The sequence below is a fragment of the Hyla sarda genome, chromosome 7, assembly GCF_029499605.1.
Source record: "Hyla sarda isolate aHylSar1 chromosome 7, aHylSar1.hap1, whole genome shotgun sequence".
Lineage (NCBI taxonomy): Eukaryota > Metazoa > Chordata > Amphibia > Anura > Hylidae > Hyla > Hyla sarda.
The window spans coordinates 233,741,688-233,754,852 of record NC_079195.1 but is presented as its reverse complement, the minus strand read 5'-3'; the positions used below and the strand labels follow the sequence as shown (position 1 = coordinate 233,754,852).

General features: G+C 48.5%; 1 protein-coding gene and 1 long non-coding RNA gene across 6 annotated transcripts in view; one reads left to right on the top strand and one right to left on the bottom strand.

Annotated features, from left to right (window-relative positions):
• PTCH2 (patched 2) overlaps window positions 1–12,632 on the bottom strand; it is a 73,557-nt gene extending 60,925 nt beyond the window's left edge. The window contains exon 1 of the mRNA XM_056533116.1: window positions 12,515–12,632. The gene's annotated coding sequence lies outside the window, so the exon portion shown is untranslated. The remainder of the gene's footprint in view (window positions 1–12,514) is intronic.
• A 143-nt stretch (window positions 12,633–12,775) lies between these two features.
• Window positions 12,776–13,165, top strand: part of LOC130283508 (uncharacterized) — a 115,518-nt gene continuing 115,128 nt past the window's right edge. For 4 of the 5 annotated variants that reach the window (XR_008846724.1, XR_008846721.1, XR_008846722.1 and 1 more), the window contains exon 1: window positions 12,776–13,027. This is a non-coding gene — a long non-coding RNA (uncharacterized LOC130283508). The remainder of the gene's footprint in view (window positions 13,028–13,165) is intronic. The other variant, XR_008846720.1, reaches the window with a different exon arrangement.

Here is a 13,165-nt window from a genome sequence, read left to right as displayed (position 1 = left end):
AAGAGGTTTTATAAGAAAATCCTCCTCTCCTGCTGGGGCTGTTTTTTTCTTTGTTTCCAAAAAGGACGGCTCCCTCCGTCCTTGCTTTGACTACAGAGGACTAAACAAGATTACGGTCAAGAATCGTTACCCTCTCCCCTTGATCTCCAAGCTATTTGACCGTCTCCGAGGGGCTAGGATCTTCACCAAATTGGATCTGCGAGGAGCTTATAACCTGATCCGAATCCGTGAGGGGGACAAGTGGAAGACTGCTTTCAACACACAGAATGGCCACTTTGAATACCTAGTGATGCCATTCGGTCTTTGCAACGCGCCAGCTGTGTTTCAGGAATTTGTCAATGACATTTTTAGAGACTTGCTCTACACCTGCGTGGTTGTATACCTTGACGACATCCTCATCTTCTCCACGAACCTGGACCAACCTGGACCAACATCGGGTCCATGTCCGTCTTGTTCTTTCGCCTAAGAAAGAATCGACTGTATGCTAAGATCGAGAAGTGCCTGTTTGAGCGGCCCAGCTTGCCCTTCCTAGGGTACATCATTTCAGCCCGGGGTCTACAGATGGACCCAGCCAAGCTCTCAGCGGTACTGGACTGGCCACGCCCCACTGGACTCCGTGCCATTCAAAGATTTTTGGGTTTTGCCAATTATAGGCAATTCATTCCCCATTACTCCATTCTGGTGTCTCCCATAGCAGCTTTGACCAAGAAAGGGGCTAATCCTAAATCATGGCCTTCTCAAACTGAAGAGGCTTTCCAGTCTTTGAAAGCCTCTTTTGCCACAGCACCTGTACTCTCCAGACCTGACCCCACTAAGCCTTTTTCCCTGGAAGTGGATGCCTCCTCTGTGGGAGCCGGAGCCGTACTTACCCAAAAGTCACCCAGGGCCAAGACTCTCACTTGCGGCTTCTACTCCAAGACCTTCACTCTCGCCAAGAGAAACTATTCTATTGATGACAGGGAACTTTTGGCAATAAAATTGGCACTCGAGGAGTGGAGGCATCTTCTCGAGGGCTCCATCCACCCTGTGTGTATTTTCACGGACCACAAGAACCTTGCCTACCTCCAATCCGCTCAAAGGCTGAATCCACGTCAGGCTCGCTGGTCGTTGTTCTTTGCTCGCTTTAATTTTCTGATTCATTTTCGTCCAGCGAGCAAGAATATCAGGGCGGACGCCCTTTCTCGCTCTTCCGATGTGGTGGGCGACGAAACTACTCCCCAACATATAATTCAGCCTGAGCGCATAATTGCTCCTGTGGATCTGCGCTCTCTCCCTCCAGGCAAGTCCTAAGTGCCTCCACGGCAGCCTGGGGTACAGAAGTCTCTCCAGCTTATCTCCCAAAGATACTGGTGGCCTACTATGGAAAAAGATGTCTCGGACTACGTCCAGGCCTGTATGATTTGTGCTCGGGACAAGTCACCTCGCCTTAAGCCGGCTGGTTTTCTCTTGCCCCTCCCTATTCCTGAAACTCCGTGGTCTCATATCGCCATGGATTTTATTACCGACCTTCCCTCCTCCAACGGAATGACGGTCATTTGGATCGTAGTAAATCGCTTCTCGAAGATGGCCCAGACGTACCTCTGCCTGGTCTTCTGTCTGCGCCAGTGTTGGCCAAACAGTTTTTCCAACACATCTTCCGCCTCCATGGTCTCCCCAAGCACATTGTCTCTGACCAAGGGGTACAGTTTGTTTCTAAATTCTGGAGAGCGCTATGTGGTCAGCTCGGGGTCAAGTTGGACTTCTCATCTTCCCATCACCCTCAGTCCAATGGCCAAGTGGAACGGGTGAATCAAATTTTGGGAGAATATCTACGCCACAATGACTGGTCCGATCTGCTTCCCTGGGCGGAATTTTCCTATAATTACAAGCACTCCTCTGCCTCTAACAAGTCTACATTTTTTGTAGCCTTTGGTCGCCATCCTCTACCACCGCTGCCGTTGACTTCCCCCTTCTCCCGTACCTGCAGTTGACGACCTTGTCCGGGATTTCTCTTCTGTCTGGCGAGAGACTCGCACCGCTCTCCTCAAAGCCTCTGCCCGCATGAAGTCTCAGGCGGACAAGAAACGCAGAGCTCCTCTAGAGTTTTTCCCTGGTGACAAGGTGTGGCTCTCCTCCAAATATATACGTTTTTGGGTCCCAAGCTACAAGTTGGGTCCCCGCTTCTTGGGACCCTATAGAATCAAGAAGCGAATCAATCCGGTGTCCTACCAACTCCATCTCCCTCAGGATTCCCAACCCCTTCCATGTCTCCCTCCTAAAGCCTGCCATTTTTAATCGCTTTTCCCCCCAAGGTCTCTACTCCTACCCATGTGTCCGGCACTACGGATGTGTTCTCTGTCAAGGAAACTTTGGCGTCCAAGCTCATCTGGGGAAGAAGCTGCGGTCCTGAGGAGAGCTCTTGGGAGCCTGAGGAGAACATCTTGGACCGCAGCCTCATCCCCAGCTTTCTTGGTTCCAAAAGGAGGGGGAGACCTAAGGGGGGGGGGTACTGTTACAGTGAGCGCTCCGGTCCCCTCCTCTGGATCGGAGCGCTCGCTGCCTCTGCCCTTGTCTGCGGCTTCCCTGCACGTCCCGGTCAGACACACTGACCGGGAGCGCAGGGTTTCCTCCGTCGGGGATGCGATTAGTGTGGCGGCCGGTCCCCGCACACACGCCGCATCCCGTGTCCACTTACCATCGGTTCCGTCCCCTTGCGCTGCCTCTTCCTCCCGGCGCGCGCCGGCTTCATGAAATTTAAAGGGCCAGCGCACCATTGATTGGTGCCTGGCCCTTACTGTCTTATAAAAGTCTCCAGCCCCTTCCTGCCCTCGTCGGATCTTTGTGCCTCGTGCCTTAGAGAAAGCGTTCCCATTATTATTAGTGTTCCCTGCCTGTTGCCGACCCTTGCCCGTGACCATCGCCTCTGAACCTGTGCTGCCTGCCTTGACCTGTTGCTAGTGACTACCGCTTCTGAACCTGTGCCACCTGCCCTGACCTTTGCTACGTCTGACTACACTTCTGTCCGTTCCTCCTGTACAGCGCCTATCTCAGCAACCAGAGGGGTTGAGTCGCTATCTGGTGGAACGATCTGGGGGCTACCTGCCGCAGCAAGACCGGGATGCTTTGCGGCGGGCTCTGGTGAAGACCAGTAGCTCTTTAGATTCCGTTCCCTGGGTACGGCCCATGCCATCACTCCTCTGGTCCAGTGGATCCATTTCCAGTCACCTGTCCGGACCGTTACAGATATACAGTATACAGGCTGCAGATATAATTCTGACGGGGTATATATACAGTATACAGGCTGCAGATATAATTCTGACGGGGTCTATATACAGTATACAGGCTGCAGATATAATTCTGACGGGGTCTATATACAGTATACAGGCTGCAGATATAATTCTGACGGGGTCTATATACAGTATACAGGCTGCAGATATGATTCTGACAGGGTATATATACAGTATACAGGCTGCAGATATAATTCTGACGGGGTGTATATACAGTATATGGGTGCAGTGTATCTAAGTCCAACCTGTGTGAGAAGTAATGTCAGGACCCTTCCGGTGAGTGAAGGGTTAAGGCTCCCTGCCCCCCAGCCCTATTATCTGACACTCTATAGGGGCAGATACGCCGCGGCGCTCTCCGGCTCTTATATACACACTCAGGCATTGATAGATATAGTCTAAACACAGACGACCTCGTATATACAATGCGCAGAGCCGCCTCACACCTGTACCGCACATGCCTCCCCCGCTCCGCACAATGACGCATATTATAAAGATATTACAGCACGGGAACCAAACGTCACAACCTCCATTGTGTCCTAAAGAGAAAGAGATAAGGAGCCGCATGATGGATGGAGACACACCCCATCCCACCGCACCAATATAAAGTATACTGCAGGACTACAAGTCCCAGCAGATTTCACAGCGCACATGTGGGGTTCAACCATAGGAGTAAAAACTTCGGACAGCGGTTCCCAACCCAGGTAATGTGTACCCCCAGGGGTACTTAGCAGTTCTCCTGGGGGTACTCAAAAAATAAATGTGTAATGGCTGCTGCAGCCAGTGGTCACAGCTTCTAAAGCGTCCGCGACCACTGAGCCATGACTACTGGTAGGATGACATCACTGCACCAAGGAGTGAAGAAGGGGGGCAGCAGAGGAGAAGCGCCGGCACTGGGGTGCTCCCCTGGACCTGGAACCTCCTGCCATGGGCCACAGCAGTAGGTCCCTGGACCGTAAACAGGGCAGTATGGGGCCAAGATCTACATGAGGGCATTTTGGGGGCCCAAAACTATATATATATATATATGGGGGCAGTATGGGGCCAACATCTATATGACGGCATTTATGGGGCCTACAACTATATATGGGATATATGGGGGAAGTATGGGGCCAACATCTATATGACCGCATTTATGGGGCCTGCAACTATATATGGGGGCAGTATGGGGCCAACATCTATATGACAGCATTTTGGGGGCCTACAACTATATATGGGGGCAGTATGGGGCCAACATCTATATGACAGCATTTTGGGGGCCTACAACTATATATGGGGGGGGGGGGTCAGTATTGGGCCAACATCTATATGACTGCATTTATGGGGCCTACAACTATATATGGGGGCAGTATGGGGCCAGCATCTATATGACGGCATTTATGGGGCCTACAACTATATATGGGGGCAGTATGGGACCAACATCTATATGACGGCATTTATGGGGCCTACAACTATATATGGGGGCAGTATGGGGCCAACATCTATATGACCGCATTTATGGGGCCTACAACTATATATGGGGGCAGTATGGGGTCAACATCTATATGACGGCATTTATGGGGCCTACAACTATATATGGGGGCAGTATGGGGCCAACATCTATATGATGGCATTTATGGGGGCCTACAACTATATATGGGGGGGGGGGGGGCAGTATGGGGCCAACATCTATATGATGGCATTTATGGGGCCTACAACTTATTTGGGGGCAGTATGGGGCCAACATCTATATGATAGCATTTATGGGGCCTACAACTATATATGGGGGCAGTATGGGGCCAACATCTATATGACGGCATTTTGGGGGCCTACAACTATATATAGGGGGGGCAGTATGGGGCCAACATCTATATGACGGCATTTTGGGGGCCTACAACTATATATGGGGGGGGGGGGGGGGCAGTATGGGGCCAACATCTACATGATGGTATTTATGGGGCCTACAACTATATTTGGGGGCAACATCTATATGACGGCATTTTGGGGGCCTACAACTATATATGGGGGCAGTATGAGGGCCAACATCTATATGATGGCATTTATGGGGCCTACAACTATATTTGGGGGCAACATCTATATGACGGCATTTTGGGGGCCTATAACTATATATGGGGGCAGTATGGAGCCACAGGGGGGCCTATCTACTATATGAAGGCACAAAGCAGGCACTATTACTGTGGGGTGAAATATGCATGGAGAGTTTGTAAAGAGGTGGACACTGTGCTGTAGAGAGAAGCCTTAGGCTAGGATTCCACTGAGATTTTTGCCCTGCGATTTTTTTGGCTTAAAAACGCCAGAAAAACTGCCACAGTTTTTCCCTGCGTTTAGTTTTTTTTTCTAGCGTTTTTTCTTGCGTTTTTAACTTTGTGTGGAATTTGCCTTTTTTGGCCCCATTGGCGTGTTTTTTAACAAAATAGTTGGGTACCCAAAATAAAAATGAAAAAAAAAAAAAGGATGCAGTAGGGATGTAAAAATGTATTTAAAGGAGTACTCGGGCGCGCACTTTTTTCCTTTTATTCCGTCCGGGCTGCAAAATAAAAGAAAATGCACTCTCTTACCTGCCAACGAGCCCCCGGTACACTCCAGTACAGGTGTTTGGTCCCCGGGCTGTATTCTTCTTACTTCCTGTTAGCCCGGCACGTCACACGGAGCTTCAGCCTATCACCGGCCGAGGTGGGACATCGCTGCGGCCGGTGATAGGCTGAAGCTCCGTGTGACGTGCCGGACTAACAGGAAGTAAGAAGAATACAGCCCGGGGACCAAACACCTGTACTGGAGTGTACCGGAGCTCCGGGGGCTCGTTGGCAGGTAAGAGAAAGTTTGTTTTCTTTTATTTTGTAGCCCGGACGGGATAAAAGGAAAAAAGTGCGTGCCGGAGTACTCCTTTAACTAAATGTTTATTTTTTATAACAACATTTTAATAAATCTTTTTATAAAGTGTGTGTGTGTAACTTTTTTTTCTCTCTTTTTTATTTAAAAAAAAAATAAAATTTATGTAGTACTACTACACACTGTTCCATGATGGGAGTAGTAGTACTTGTACTATAGACATATCGCTACAGGTGTCAGTCCTGACACCCGATGCGATCGTCCATTATATAGCAGAGATGGAGCAGCTCTGTACAGCGCTCACATCTCTGCTCTTGTACTCCGGCCAGTGATGTGAATAGAAAGAACATCATTGATATTTTCCGCCCAGAGCTGTGATTGGCCAGATGGTTACTGCCAATCACAGCTCTGAGGAAAATATGAATGAGTGAGTGGCCTGGATATAGCGCAGAGCAGGGATGCGAGCGATGTATACAGCCGCTCCATCTCTGCTATAGACAGGACGATTGCAGCGGGTGTCAGTAGTGATACCCGCTGTGATCTGTTCTTACCTGCAAGTACTACTACTCCTAACATGGAGCACACTCTGCTCCATGCTGGGAGCTGTAGTATCTGCATTAATAGACAGATCGCAGCGAGTGTAATTTCTGAGACATGATGCGATCTGTCTATTAATGCAGGTACTACAGCTCCCAGCATGGAGCAGAGTGTACTCCATGTTGAGAGTAGTAGTACTTGTAGTTAAGGAACGATCACAGCGGGTATCACTCCTGTAACACGCTGTGATCCTCCTGTATAATGTATGGATGCAGCGGCCGCTCTTCTATGGTCCCCTGCAGGGCCGTATCTATACACGTTTCTATTTGATTGGCTGGAACCATCTGGCCAATCACAGCTCTCTGCCGGAAATATGAATATGTGTATATATACGTCAGTGCAGGGGACCATAGAAGAGCGGCCGCTGCATTTATAAATTATACAGGAGGATCACAATGGACGATCTGTCTATTAGTACAGCTACTACTACTCTCATCATGGAACAGTGTGTTCTATGCTGGAAGTAGTAGTACTACCTAAAAAATGTTGAAAAAAAAGTGAAAAACACACACACACTACATTTTTATAATTTTCGGCTACATTTTTAGTGCTTTACCCGCCCACATAAATTGATCCCTTTATAAAAATTAATAAACATTTCGTAATAAAAAAGATAAATTTCGTTAGATACAATTTTTTCCATCACAACTGTATCTTTTTTATTATTATTTTTTTAATGGTACCCTACGAAATTTTAATAAAAGAGGTATCTCCATCACTTTTTTGGATCGCTAAAGTCCAAAAAAGAATAAAAACCGCCTGCAAAAACGCAAAATTTAAAACCAACATGGCGTTTTTCTTGGTGTTTTTGCTCTCCCATAGACTTCTATGGGAGGAAAAGGCCACGATTTCAGGGCAAAAAACGCCAAACTAGGTTTTGTCGGGGGTTTTGAAAATCCAGCCTCTGAGCCCGAAATTGCTGAAAAACGCCAAAAGGATAAAAAAAAATGCCACACTGAAAAACGACAAGTGAATCTGGCATTTTGCAGTTTACTATTGACTTTCAGCTAACATCTGGACGCGGCGTTTTTTCACTGAAAAAACACTGTGCTGGAAAATTGGCGTTTTTTACAGCGTTTTTGCAAAAAAAACCTCAGTGGAGTTCCAGCCTAAATGATTGTCTGGCCGGTTCTGTGGAGACAAGTCTTGGGTGGGAGAAATCTTAATGGCGGTCCGGGCAGGATAGTGAAGAAAAGTGAACGACTCAAGAGAAGACGTCATCTGTGAGGAGAGGAGATAATATGGAGTAAAGAATCGGGCCCGATAATACCCCCTCTATCTACAGCAGTGACTGCAGAGCCCACACCGGGCCCCATAATACCCCCTCTATCTACAGCAGTGACTGCAGAGCCCACACCGGGCCCCATAATACCCCCTCTATCTACAGCAGTGACTGCAGAGCCCACATCGGGCCCCATAATACCCCCTCCATCTACAGCAGTGACTGCAGAGCCCACACCGGGCCCCATAATACCCCTCCATCTACAGCAGTGACTGCAGAGCCCACACCGGGCCCCATAATACCCCTCCATCTACAGCAGTGACTGCAGAGCCCACATCGGGCCCCATAATACCCCCTCCATCTACAGCAGTGACTGCAGAGCCCACACCGGGCCCCATAATACCCCCTCCATCTACAGCAGTGACTGCAGAGCCCACACCGGGCCCCATAATACCCCCTCTATCTACAGCAGTGACTGCAGAGCCCACACCGGGCTCCATAATACCCCTCCATCTACAGCAGTGACTGCAGAGCCCACACCGGGCCCGATAATACCCCCTCTATCTACAGCAGTGACTGCAGAGCCCACACCGGGCCCGATAATACCCCCTCTATCTACAGCAGTGACTGCAGAGCCCACACCGGGCCCCATAATACCCCCTCTATCTACAGCAGTGACTGCAGAGCCCACACCGGGCCCCATAATACCCCCTCTATCTACAGCAGTGACTGCAGAGCCCACACCGGGCCCCATAATACCCCCTCTATCTACAGCAGTGACTGCAGAGCCCACACCGGGCCCCATAATACCCCTCCATCTACAGCAGTGACTGCAGAGCCCACACCGGGCCCCATAATACCCCTCCATCTACAGCAGTGACTGCAGAGCCCACACCGGGCCCCATAATACCCCTCCATCTACAGCAGTGACTGCAGAGCCCACACCGGGCCCCATAATACCCCCTCCATCTATAGCAGTGACTGCAGAGCCCACACCGGGCCCCATAATACCCCCTGCATCTACAGCAGTGACTGCAGAGCCCACACCGGGCCCGATAATACCCCCTCTATCTACAGCAGTGACTGCAGAGCCCACACCGGGCCCGATAATACCCCCTCCATCTACAGCAGTGACTGCAGAGCCCACACCGGGCCCGATAATACCCCCTCTATCTACAGCAGTGACTGCAGAGCCCACACCGGGCCCGATAATACCCCCTCCATCTACAGCAGTGACTGCAGAGCCCACACCGGGCCCGATAATACCCCCTCCATCTACAGCAGAGACTGCAGAGCCCACACCGGGCCCGATAATACCCCCTCCATCTACAGCAGTGACTGCAGAGCCCACACCGGGCCCCATAATACCCCTCCATCTACAGCAGTGACTGCAGAGCACACACCGGGCCCCATAATACCCCCTCCATCTACAGCAGTGACTGCAGAGCCCACACCGGGCCCCATAATACCCCCTCCATCTACAGCAGTGACTGCAGAGCACACACCGGGCCCCATAATACCCCCTCCATCTACAGCAGTGACTGCAGAGCCCACACCGGGCCCGATAATACCCCCTCTATCTACAGCAGTGACTGCAGAGCCCACACCGGGCCCCATAATACCCCCTCCATCTACAGCAGTGACTGCAGAGCACACACCGGGCCCCATAATACCCCCCTCCATCTACAGCAGTGACTGCAGAGCCCACACCGGGCCCCATAATACCCCCCTCCATCTACAGCAGTGACTGCAGAACCCACACCGGGCCCCATAATACCCCCCTCCATCTACAGCAGTGACTGCAGAACCCACACCGGGCCCCATACTACCCTTTGCCCTTATATTCGCCATAATCCTGTAACACTTCATACTAACCGGGCTGTTAGGCCCCCAGGGCCCCTCACTGTCTCTGAGGTCAGACCCCAGCAATCACATACCGAAGGACGGCTCTAAGGATAGGTCACTAATGTATACTCCTGGAAAATGTCATGTGACCTCATCCTACATCACAGGATTAGATACAGCAACTCAGAATACAGGATCACACAAAATAGGATTAGATACAGCAACTAAGCAGACATTATCACACATGAGATTAGATACAGCAGCTCTGAAGAAAGTACCACACATGAGATTAGATACAGCAGCTCTGCAGAAAGTACCACACATGAGATAAGGTACAGCAGCTATGCAGAAAGTACCACACATGAGATAAGATACAGCAGCTATGCAGAAAGTACCACACATGATAAGATACAGCAGCTATGCAGAAAGTACCACACATGAGATAAGGTACAGCAGCTATGCAGAAAGTACCACACATGAGATAAGGTACAGCAGCTATGCAGAAAGTACCACACATGAGATTAGATACAGCAGCTCTGAAGAAAGTACCACACATGAGATAAGATACAGCAGCTATGCAGAAAGTACCATACATGAGATAAGGTACAGCAGCTCTGCAGAAAGTACCACACATGAGATAAGGTACAGCAGCTATGCAGAAAGTACCACACATGAGATAAGGTACAGCAGCTATGCAGAAAGTACCACACATGAGATAAGATACAGCAGCTATGCAGAAAGTACCACACATGAGATTAGATACAGCAGCTCTGAAGAAAGTACCACACATGAGATAAGATACAGCAGCTATGCAGAAAGTACCATACATGAGATAAGGTACAGCAGCTATGCAGAAAGTACCACACATGAGATTAGATACAGCAGCTCTGAAGAAAGTACCACACATGAGATAAGATACAGCAGCTATGCAGAAAGTACCATACATGAGATAAGGTACAGCAGCTATGCAGAAAGTACCACACATGAGATAAGATACAGCAGCTATGCAGAAAGTACCACACATGAGATAAGATACAGCAGCTATGCAGAAAGTACCACACATGAGATAAGATACAGCAGCTATGCAGAAAGTACCACACATGAGATTAGATACAGCAGCTATGCAGAAAGTACCATACATGAGATAAGATACAGCAGCTATGCAGAAAGTACCATACATGAGATAAGATACAGCAGCTATGCAGAAAGTACCACACATGAGATTAGATACAGCAGCTATGCAGAAAGTACCATACATGAGATAAGATACAGCAGCTATGCAGAAAGTACCACACATGAGATAAGATACAGCAGCTATGCAGAAAGTACCATACATGAGATAAGTTACAGCAGCTCTGCAGACAGCATCACACATGAGATTAGATACAGCAGCTATGCAGAAAGTACCATACATGAGATAAGATACAGCAGCTATGCAGAAAGTACCACACATGAGATTAGATACAGCAGCTATGCAGAAAGTACCACACATGAGATAAGATACAGCAGCTCTGCAGAAAGTACCACACATGAGATAAGGTACAGCAGCTATGCAGAAAGTACCACACATGAGATAAGATACAGCAGCTATGCAGAAAGTACCACACATGAGATTAGATACAGCAGCTATGCAGAAAGTACCACACATGAGATAAGGTACAGCAGCTATGCAGAAAGTACCACACATGAGATTAGATACAGCAGCTATGCAGAAAGTACCACACATGAGATTAGATACAGCAGCTATGCAGAAAGTACCACACATGAGATAAGGTACAGCAGCTATGCAGAAAGTACCACACATGAGATTAGATACAGCAGCTATGCAGAAAGTACCACACATGAGATAAGATACAGCAGCTATGCAGAAAGTACCACACGTGAGATTAGATACAGCAGCTATGCAGAAAGTACCATACATGAGATTAGATACAGCAGCTATGCAGAAAGTACCACACATGAGATAAGATACAGCAGCTTTGCAGAAAGTACCATACATGAGATTAGATACAGCAGCTCTGCAGAAAGTACCACACATGAGATAAGGTACAGCAGCTCTGCAGACAGCATCACATATGAGATTAGATACAGCAGCTCTGCAGAAAGTACCACACATGAGATAAGATACAGCAGCTATGCAGAAAGTACCACACATGAGATTAGATACAGCAGCTATGCAGAAAGTACCACACATGAGATAAGATACAGCAGCTATGCAGAAAGTACCACACATGAGATTAGATACAGCAGCTATGCAGAAAGTACCACACATGAGATAAGATACAGCAGCTATGCAGAAAGTACCACACATGAGATTAGATACAGCAGCTCTGAAGAAAGTACCACACATGAGATAAGGTACAGCAGCTCTGCAGACAGCATCACATATGAGATTAGATACAGCAGCTATGTAGAAAGTACCATACATGAGATTAGATACAGCAGCTATGTAGAAAGTACCATACATGAGATGAGATACAGCAGCTCTGCAGAAAGTACCACACATGAGATTAGATACAGCAGCTCTGAAGAAAGTACCACACATGAGATAAGATACAGCAGCTCTGCAGAAAGTACCACACGAGATTAGATACAGTGTCTCCACAGACAGTATCACACGAGAGGATTAGATACAGCGGCTCAGCAGTTTCACACATGAGATTAGACACAGCATCTATGCAGACAGTACCGCACATGACAGGCTTAGATACAGAATTGCATAGATACACTCGCCCACATATTCTATCTCCTCACTCACCTCTGCGGATTCCTGGGTTTAAAAATACATTTATAGTTATCAGTTCAGCCCCTGTCATTTCAATAACCACCGAACTACATAAACCAGCCTAGTCAAGCCCAATCAGGCCACACCTCCGCGTAGAATTCAGCCAATAAGAGAGATTCCCGCTCAACTACAGTAAGCAATAGGAGAAGGCTCCGGCGTGAATGACAGTTATTCCAGCCAATCAGCGATACCGGTTCCTGTGACAGAGAATAGAGATACATATAATCCGTGTGAGGAGAGTCACGTGAGGCGGCGGGAGGGAGGAGCCAAGTGCGGCGGGAGCTGAGCGGTCAGTTACCTCACATGTCGCTGTGTTTATTACCAATAATAAAAGGAGAACTGTGGCGTGTAACGTGAAACATAGGTAGAAACCGCAAGTGTATAGACGTGATAATACCGACTCGTGTGAACGAGGCCTCTGACGCCTCCTCCGCGGAACAACATTCTGTGAGTGTGAGAGGTATCACAGAGATGTCCCCCCACAAGGTATAGTGTGCCCTGTATCTAAGCACCCTCCTGAGTGATACTATCTTCAGAAATGTGACATTGTCAAAAGTGACCCTGTATCTAATTCTATTATGTGTGATACTGACTGATGACCAGTGTATCTAACGTCCTGTCATG